Source organism: Nicotiana tabacum, chromosome 5 (genome assembly GCF_000715075.1).
Source record: "Nicotiana tabacum cultivar K326 chromosome 5, ASM71507v2, whole genome shotgun sequence".
Lineage (NCBI taxonomy): Eukaryota > Viridiplantae > Streptophyta > Magnoliopsida > Solanales > Solanaceae > Nicotiana > Nicotiana tabacum.
The window spans coordinates 139,326,430-139,335,938 of record NC_134084.1 but is presented as its reverse complement, the minus strand read 5'-3'; the positions used below and the strand labels follow the sequence as shown (position 1 = coordinate 139,335,938).

The following is a 9,509-nucleotide window of genomic DNA, read 5'->3' as shown; positions in this document are numbered from 1 at the left end:
TCCGTCGCGAACGCTTTGATTGTTGCCACGAATTTTATCACGAACAAGTAGCCTTGATCTTGAACGCCTCGTATTTGATTTAACTTAGTTCTTGAGCTTGAATACTTGATTTGTTCTTCGTTCTTGAACTTGAACTTGATTTCTTGAACTTGAACTTGGTTGCTTGAAGCCTGAAACTTGTAGAGAAATTTGCGGCGTTTGATCCACGAGCTCTCTCTTGCTTTTTGTTATATCTTCTGGTGTCTTTTCTGAGTTATGAAGACCCATATTTATAGTTGTGAGAGAGAAGGGTTATGATAAGAACAAACTATTTCTGACCAATCAAATTGAAGTGTGACATGACCGCATTTGATTGGCTAGAACATGTCACTTGCACACGTGACGCGATCTCATTGGCCCTTTAATTTGACTTGGTATGCCTTGTCATTCTAACATGTGGCATGATCTTATTGACTCTTTTGTTTGACTTGGCGTGCCACATCATATGACACGTGGCATCAAACTGGGCCTCTAGGAAGATGACATCTGGGCTTAATGAAGTGGGTTCATCACTTTACTCAATTAAATGAGCTAGCCCAATGGATCAAGACTTATTTATTTAATTCATATATATTGAACATATATAATTTATTCAATTATATTAGCCCATAATATTTATTTGGACTAGTATATTTAAAATATAATCCAAATTATTTAATAAATTTGAATCCAATAAATTTTATATGCCTACAAATACCCCTACTTCAAAACTTATCGAGATGTAAGCTAGCGAGCCCCAAAGAATAGGCTTGAAGTTACTGCAAAAATTGTAACATCTCTTCTTTTTTTCAAGAAAAATGGTAGTTTATACGTGTATCTTACAGCATGTCGTTCTTCTTCCACAATTGCCAAGTAGATTTGAGCTAAATAATAAGAGATAAAAATTCCAAGTATGGACGTAACTGTTAAAAGTTTTGATACTTATAGTCCGTTTGGCCAAGCTGCAAAAATTAGCTTATTTTGAAAGTGTTTTTTTTCGAAAGTGTTTTTCTCAAAAGTACTTTTGGTGATAAACAGTTTGTGTTTGGCTAATTAGTTTGAAAAGTACTTATGAGCAGCAATTAGTGTTTGACCAAACTTTAAAAAATTGCTTCTAAGTGTATTTTTCTCAAAAGTGCTTCTCAAAAAAGTGCTTTTGGAGATAAGCTACTTTTTCCTGCTTCTCCAAAACTGCTTCTGCTTCTTTTTGGCCAAAAGTATTTTTTTTGCCAGAAGCACTTTTGACCAAAAATTGAGGTGTTTGGCCAAGCTTTTGGAAAGAAAAAAAGTGCTTTTGAGGAGAAGCAAAAAAAAGTATGTTCTCTCCAAAAATACTTTTTTGAGAAGCACTTTTGAGAAAAATATACTTAGAAACAGTTTTTTAAAACTTGGCCAAACACTAATTGTTGCTCAGAAGTGTTTTTCAAACTAATTAGTCAAACACAAACTGCTTCTCACTAAAAGTACTTTTGAGAAAAGCACTTTTGAAAAAAAATATTTCTCAAAATAAGCTGATTTTTGCAGCTTGGCCAAACGAGCTAATATTCTCTTTACTTGTAATAATTACACATAAGTTCAGATAGCTCAACCCCACTTTCTTCGGTAATCTTCTTATTTACATTTCTTTTCAGTTGACAATTCCGATTGGACTTTGTCTCCAATTATTGTAGACATGCGATTTTGACCCTCCCCAAGATTTTTCATATTTTAGCACGTAAATATTTAATTTAGGCCCAATATAACTATGTCAACTCATTTTTACTCTTTTACTTTATTTTACTACAAGAAAATAAAAATTACAAAAAAATATTTTTTATTTTATGTACCTTCCATAAAGTAAAAAAAAATATATACAAAAAATAGTACCTTAATTTTATATTTATATAATCTTGAAAAATACAAAAAAAATATATGTAATAGTTTCATGTTTTAATATAGTTTAGTTTAATTAATTAGAATTTATTTTTGTATCATGTAGTATAGTTATCTTATATTAAGGGAATTTAGTTATGGTTTTAATTAATAATTTTTGGAGTTTTCTTAGCCCAAATTGAAACACAAAAAGACATGGTCCAACCCAATTACCCTTAGCCCATTCTTCCCAACCCATTAGCCCATTTAAGTGCAAGATTTAATCCTAGCCATCTATTTCCTTCTAATCCAATGGCCATCATCCCTTCCCACTTGCATATAAAATACTCAATTATAGAAACTCTACCCTTAAGTTTTCAAGACCTAGACCTAGACAAAAAAGAGGAACGGCAGATCGGCACAGAAAAATACCAAAAAATTCAGTGATTTTCCACTCAAAAAACACACACACACGAGAACAGAGAGGGTCTTTTCTATCCAACACACTAGAAAAGCGATATCCAGAGAAACGTATTTGCAATGTCACAAATAATTAATTACTACTTTTGATTATTCGATTGTGCTGCCTATAAATCCTATGAAATTCCAGTTGCATATTATGCATTTGCAATGGAAGCAAACGAAGTTGACATCGAGGGAAGTGTTGTTCCAGTAGCAAATACACTAGGGGATTAGGAGAAGGAAATCGCTGATCCTATTCATTTTTTTGGGTTTGATATTTTCTTTGGACGATAAGTTTATCCTCTGTTAGCTTTGTTTTGGGCATGCTTTCCGGTGCCGATTCCGGTTCTCATCCGCGTTCTGCTACCTTTTCGTGTTCTCCATCAAACAATCAAATTTCAGATATGTAGAGGTTCATTTCTCTTTCTCTTAAGCTTCAGATCTTTATTTTTATATATGGATTGTGTTAGATCATGATTGAATTAGAATTAAATGTGGGTTTTGATTATTACATGTGTGGTTGATGATTTTGTTTTCTTGGTGATGATTTTGATTATTATATGTGTGGTGAGAATGACGAGCAGTGGGGTTGTGGAATCTTTCTTCTTTTTTTATTTTAAAAAAAGGGACTTGGATTTCTTAGGATAAATTGACCATGGCAAGTACCGAATATTAATATGATTTGAACTTTGGATAGTTTTGTTGTTATTCCTTTATTTCACTTTACTTAATTAAATCGATAGTAGCATACTTAGGCCGTTAAATCATAAACATCATAGCTTTCTTCAGGCGCGTATTTTAATAATATTACCTTCCTAAACTCGGGTGTGCATTTCATGTGACCCAAATCAAATCTTAAAACGTTGAATAAAATATGTTTAGGATTGCGGGTGCATTTCATGTGGTGCGATCCAAAGACGTATTTTGAACGACGTTCAATCTTCTTTAAAATTGAATAAAAGCGGTTAAAAGTTAAAATCTGCACATAGGTCCAAAATTGTTTAAAATCAGATAATTAAGTCGAATATAACAGTTGAGCGACCGTGCTAGAACCACGGAACCCGGGAATGCCAAACACCTTCTCCCGGGTTAACAGAATTCCTTACTCGGATTTCTGGTTCGCGGACTGTAACACAGAGTTAATCTTTCCTCGATTCGGGATTTGAAATCGGTGACTTGGGACACAATAAATCTCACAAGTGGCGACTCTGAACTTAATAAATAAATAATCCCGTTTCGATTGTCACTTTAAGTTGGAAAAAACTCCCTTATATACCCCCTTTTCCGGGGTGTAGGTAAAAAAGGAGGTGTGACAATTATAATTGTGATTACACAGCAACCATACCGGCTTTGGACACCAAGGGACTCGGAAATTTGTCCTCAAAAGCCGCATGTAGCCGAATATTTCTAGGAGACCAATTGTATTACTTGCCTCCCACATCGGCACTTCACTTTCAACCATCGCCTCTTGACATCTATAAATACAATATACTCTTTATTCTATTAGCATCATTTTCGGCGTTTGGCAACCATTTTGAGTCTACTTTTGACGACTTGGTAGCACTGACGCGAAGGTAATTTCTTCTTATTTTCTTGCGCTTTTCTTCCTTTACTGGTTTTTTTGGTAGGTAAAATAAGAAGGATATCTTCTTGCTCAACGAGATTATCCACGCATGAAGAAGGGTGTTTTAAGGTGTGAAGGGATGAGTACTCATCCCTGCCCGAATATCGGAGAGATTACTCTCATGGCCGGACTACCGGAGAGATTACTCTCAATGTGGCCCGACTACCATAGAGATTACTCTCAAAATGACCCGACTATCGGAGAGATTACTCTCAATGTGGCCCGACTACCGGAGAGATTACTCTCAATGTGGCCTGACTACCGGAGAGATTACTCTTAATGTGGCTCGACTATCGGAGAGATTACTCTCGATATGACCCGACTATCGAAGAGATTACTCTCAATGTGACCTGACTACTAGAGAGATTACTTTCAGTGTAGCTCGACTACCAGAGAGATTACTCTCAAAATAACCATTCTCAAGGGCAAACCCACGAAGAAGCCAACTTAGGGTGCAAAGGACTTATATGTCCATCTTAAGATTGGAAAGTTATAAAGCTTCAACTCGAAGACTTCATGGACTTGATGACATCGACTTGAACACTTGGAAAACTTTGAAGATTTGCCAGACTTTGCAAACTTCAACCTGAAGACCGACAAACTTGAAGATTCGGCAGACTTTGACGTTTCAATCTGAAAACTTTGAGGGCTCAAATACTTCCACTTGAAGACCGACGAGTTTGAGGACCTCAACTTGAAGACTTCAACTTAAAGACTTGGAGGTTTAAACATTTCGATTTTAAGACCGACGAATTTGAAGACTGAAACTTGAAGACCGACGGACTTGGAGACTTCAACTTGGAGACTTCGAGGGCTTAAATATTTCATCTTCTCTTTTGCTTTACATTGTTCGACTTTTGTCTTAGTCGAATAATTTTTAGCTTTATGCATTTGTAACAAAAGATTCATATTTTGTCGCGGGAGAGTCCAAATAACAAACCGTTTGATTTCTCAAAAATTAGACTTCAATATCTAACATATATCCAAAATTTAGAATCAAACACCTTCACAATCACCCCAGATAATATTTTGAAACCAACTTTAGATTCCACCACGTTGAAAATTTCAGATTTGCGCAGTCTCACCCAAAAAACCATATCTTGGTGTAGAAATATTGAAATTGCAAACCGTTTGATTTCTTGAAAACTACACTTAAAAATCTATAACATATCCAAAATTCTCAATCAAAAAACTTCATAATCGTCCCATATAAAATTTTGAATCAACTTTATATTGCACCACTCTATCAATTCCAGATTTGCGCAGTCTCACCAAACAAATTTATATCTTGGTGTAGGAATATCGAAATTGCGAACCGTTTGATTTTTCAGAAACCAAACTTCGAAATTTAAATCATATCCTGAATGCAAAATTTAAAACATTAAGAATAATTTCAGATAATATTTCAAATTCAACGTAAAATTCTGACACACTGACGATTTCAGATTTGCGCGACTTCACCAAAAGTTTTGTATCTTGAAGTAGGGACATCGAAATCACGAACCACTTGAGTTCTTGGAAACTAAACTTCAAAATCTAAAAAATATCCAACATGTAAAATTTAATGCCTTAAGGATAGCTTCAGAAGATAGTTCGAAGTTGACTTCGATTTCTGATATACCGACAGTTCCAAATTAGCGCGACTTCACCAAAAATTCTATATCTTGGTGTGGAAGCCTCGAGATTATAAGACCTTTTTAATTTTTAGAAATTCAAATTCAAGAGATTCATTCTCTCCAAATATCTTGGGTTCAAGTCTCACTGAATTTGAAATGTCGTGAAGGTACACCAAAAACTTGAAGGTTTGACGAACATGGAGGCATAGCGAATCCTCGGACTTCAATGCAAATGTTTGGCAGCCTCCTAAAATATATTAATCATTTTATTTAAGACTCCAATTTACTATAGTGGCTGCCCCCTTTAAATCAAATGGGATCCAAAGTTTAACAGAAAAATGGTATCTCAACTCGATTTTCAAGTGCTGATTGAATGAATTACACTTCATCGTACTTCATTCGGACAATGATTAGGGGATTATGTATCTTTTGAACTTATGCGACTGAACTCAGAATGAAACTCTAAGCTGCCTACGTACCTCGTGAAGAGGATCAAGTCATACCGTAGTTAAGATTGGGTAGATTTTTTTTATGTCCTAACTTTTGCCTAGGCCGCCTCTTTCGAGATTTTCAACCTAGCGGACTTTTTTTTGGGCCGTACACAGTTTATACTCTTGCGGGCCAGGAGTGTAGCAACATGCAGTTTACGCTCGTGCAACGAGGAGCGTCATGATGTAATGACGTGGCCGGTCGTTTCAGGAGTTACCGCTCTGTTTCCCCTATTTATACTTCTTATTGTCTTGTTCAGCTGTGATATATGATATCGGGTTGGTTGGTTCGGGTTCGAAGAGGTTTTGGAAAGGAAGGAGACACTTAGTCTCTTTTGAGTAAGCTTAAGTTGGAAAAGTCAACCAGATGTTGACTTATATAAAAAAGGGCTTGAATGTGAATCCCAATGGTTCTGATAGCTTTGGGAGGTGATTTGAGACATAGGAGCATGATCAGAATGGGTTTTGGAGGCCCGGAGTAGATTTAGGCTTGAATTGGCAAAATTGGAATTTTGGCGTTTTCCGGTTGATAGGGGAGATTTTGATATAGGGGTCGGAATGGAATAAAAAAAGTTGCAGTAGGTCCGTTATGTCATATGTGATATGTGTGCAAAATTTCAGGTCATTCGGACGAGGTTTGATAGACTTTTTGATCAAAAGCGGAATTTGGAAGTTTTTGAAACTTTAAGCTTAAATTTGATGTTATTTTATTGATTTGATGTTGTTTTAGATGTTTCGAAGGTTGGTATAAGTTTTGATAGTGGTATTCGTACTTTTGGTTGAGGTCCCGGGGGCCTCGGGGTAATTTCGGATGGTTGACGGGAAGTTGGGAGTTGGAAATTTGCAGCTGAAGTTGCTGAATTACTGTCATAATTGCACCTGCAGATACCGCAGAAGCGGAACAGTGGACGCAGATGTGGAATTGGGCGAGATGGTCTGAAGGCGCATGTGCGGAAGTTTCAGCGCACCTGCGAGACCGCAGGTGCGGAAGGATATGCCCAGGTGCGGTTCCAGGGGGTTTAAGTGAAAACCGCAGGAGCGGTTTGGTTGAATGCAGAAGCGGCTCCGCAGGTGTGGAAAATGGACCGCAGGTGTGAAAACCCTGGGCCAAAATGTATATAAACCCTCCTTCGCGATTTTTGAGTTGTTCTCCACCATTTTCATTCGGGTTTGAGCTTGAGGGAGCTATTTGAAGAGGGATTTCAAGGGAATTTCGTGGAGGTAAGGTTTTTGGACCCTAAAATTGTTTCTATGATGGTTTTTGACTTATTAAGCTTGAAATATATGGAAATTAGTAGCAAAAATTGGGGGTTTAGGGCTTGGAAATTGAAGACCTTTATCTAGGGATTTGAGGGGTCATTTGTGATCGGATTTTGGTATTCTTGATATGTATGAACTCGTGAGAGTGTAAGAATTCTAGTTTTGTGAATTTTATCGGAATTCGAGATGTGGGCCCGAGGGTCGGGTTTGACGAATTTCGTTTTTATATAAATTGGTTATTTTCGAGTGAGTTTCGTTCCCTTAGTATATTTTGATGGTATAAATCTATTTTTGGTTAGATTTGGAGCATCCGGAGGCCGAGTCGAGAGGCAAAGGTATTGCGGGCTAGAATTTGGACTAGATTGAGTTAAGTAATGATTATAAATGTTGCCATGAGGGTATAAACCCCGAATTTTACATCGTTTCACTACTTTGAGGTGACGCACACGCTAGATGACGAGCGTGAGGTCGTGCACCATTGGGGATTGTGACTTGGTTCGTTCCGTACGACTATTAAGTCGCGTATTTGATTGAAAATTGTTTGATATCATTGTGTTTTGGAAAGTATTATCATGTCTTGGGTTGAATGCCATATTTGGGCCTCGTGCCAACTGTTTTGGACCCTTAGGGTTTTTTACTGTTATTCCTTACTGTTTTACTTTATAATTATACTCAATCATACTGTATTCTACTGTTTTCATAACTCAGTCATATTTACTCCATTCTGATATTTCTAAATGATATTTTGGGTTGAGCATCATGTTTTACTGTTGCCCAAGGGGCTTGAGAGATTCTGACTGAGTGAGGCCGAGGGTTTGTGTTGTGAGGATTATTATGGGATCGGGTTGCGCACCTCAGCATGTGTGCTGATCGTGATATATGAGAGATTAGGGGCCTGATTTTGTTATGCCACGAGGTGGCTTGTGATAGCGTTTGGGTTGTAGGAGCCCCTCCAGAGTCTGAACACCTCTAGTGAGCACGGATACCCAGTGTGAGATGTGATATTAGCCCTAGGGGCTGTTATTGTTTCATGATATTGCCCGAGGGGCTGATTACGAGTGATTGTGAGATAGCTCGAGTGGGTGGATCTGTTGATATTTTGCCCGAGGGGCGGTTGTTGTACTTGTTTTGCCCGAGGGGATGTTTTACGTTTCTATCATATTACTCACAGTTTTCATCACTCGTTTGAAACTATTAAAAATGTTGTAAAAGGTTTTACTGAACTGAGATGTTTTTACGAGTTTTACTATTTTACTGCATTGTTATGGACTTATACTGTTTTGTTGTAGCATTATGTTGTGGTTTACATGTTTCTTACTGCTCAGCGGCATTTACTTTTATTACTTACTGAGTTGGCATAGTCACATTACTCCCTGCACCCTGTGTGCAGATCCAAGAGTCTCGGGTCACGCTAGCGAGTGCTGATTTGTCTTCTAGCAGGCTTTCGGAGTTGACTACGTAGCTGTTTGGCGTTTGTAGCCCAGTGCTTCTCCTTCCTATCTTTATTCCGCTTTGTATTAGCTTTGTTTCAGACTTTGTTGTCTTTTCGTATTTATAGACGAGTTTTAGTTGCTCATGACTGGTGACACCCTGATGTCGGGCCGTGTTTTGTTTTCGCACTGTTCTATTCTACCTTAAATTTTGAGATTTTAGCTTATTAATGACTTTTAAATGACTTATTATAATTGTTTGGTTGGTTTTGGGGGTTTGTGTCAGCTGACCTAGTTTTACGATAAGTGCCATCATGACTGAGTCTGTTTTAGGGTCGTGACACATGACTTGCAGTTTAGGCTCGTACGTCGAGGAGCATAATGACTTCAAGGATAATACTTCTTCATAAACTTGCCATTGATAGGGACGATTCTCATGCCATCTGCATCAACCAGCTTGTAAGCCCCGCTTGAGTAAGCTTCTTGTATGACATATGGCCCATCCCATTTTGAAGTGAATTTCCCTACAAGTTTATGGGAAGTAAGTATGGGTCTTTCATACGACAAGGAATTGATCTCCTACTTGAAAGGATCTCGGACAAACTCTTTTATTGAAAGTGTGAGACAATCGAGCTTGATAACATTCAAGACTCTGTTGAGCTTCCAACCTCTTCTCATCGAGAGCCTCCAACTCTACTAACCAAAGTCGAGCATTTTCTTCATTAGTGATCCCTTCTTTAATAGCTAATCGTAATGAAGG

The 9,509-nt window shown here is 37.5% G+C and overlaps 1 long non-coding RNA gene across 1 annotated transcript; it reads left to right on the top strand.

Moving 5' to 3' along the window:
• Positions 1 to 2,365: 2,365 nt before the first annotated feature.
• On the top strand, positions 2,366 to 9,012 carry LOC142181249 (uncharacterized). Its single transcript, XR_012709846.1, has 2 exons — positions 2,366 to 2,743; positions 8,710 to 9,012. It is a non-coding gene; the product is annotated as an uncharacterized LOC142181249 (long non-coding RNA).
• Positions 9,013 to 9,509: the final 497 nt, after the last annotated feature.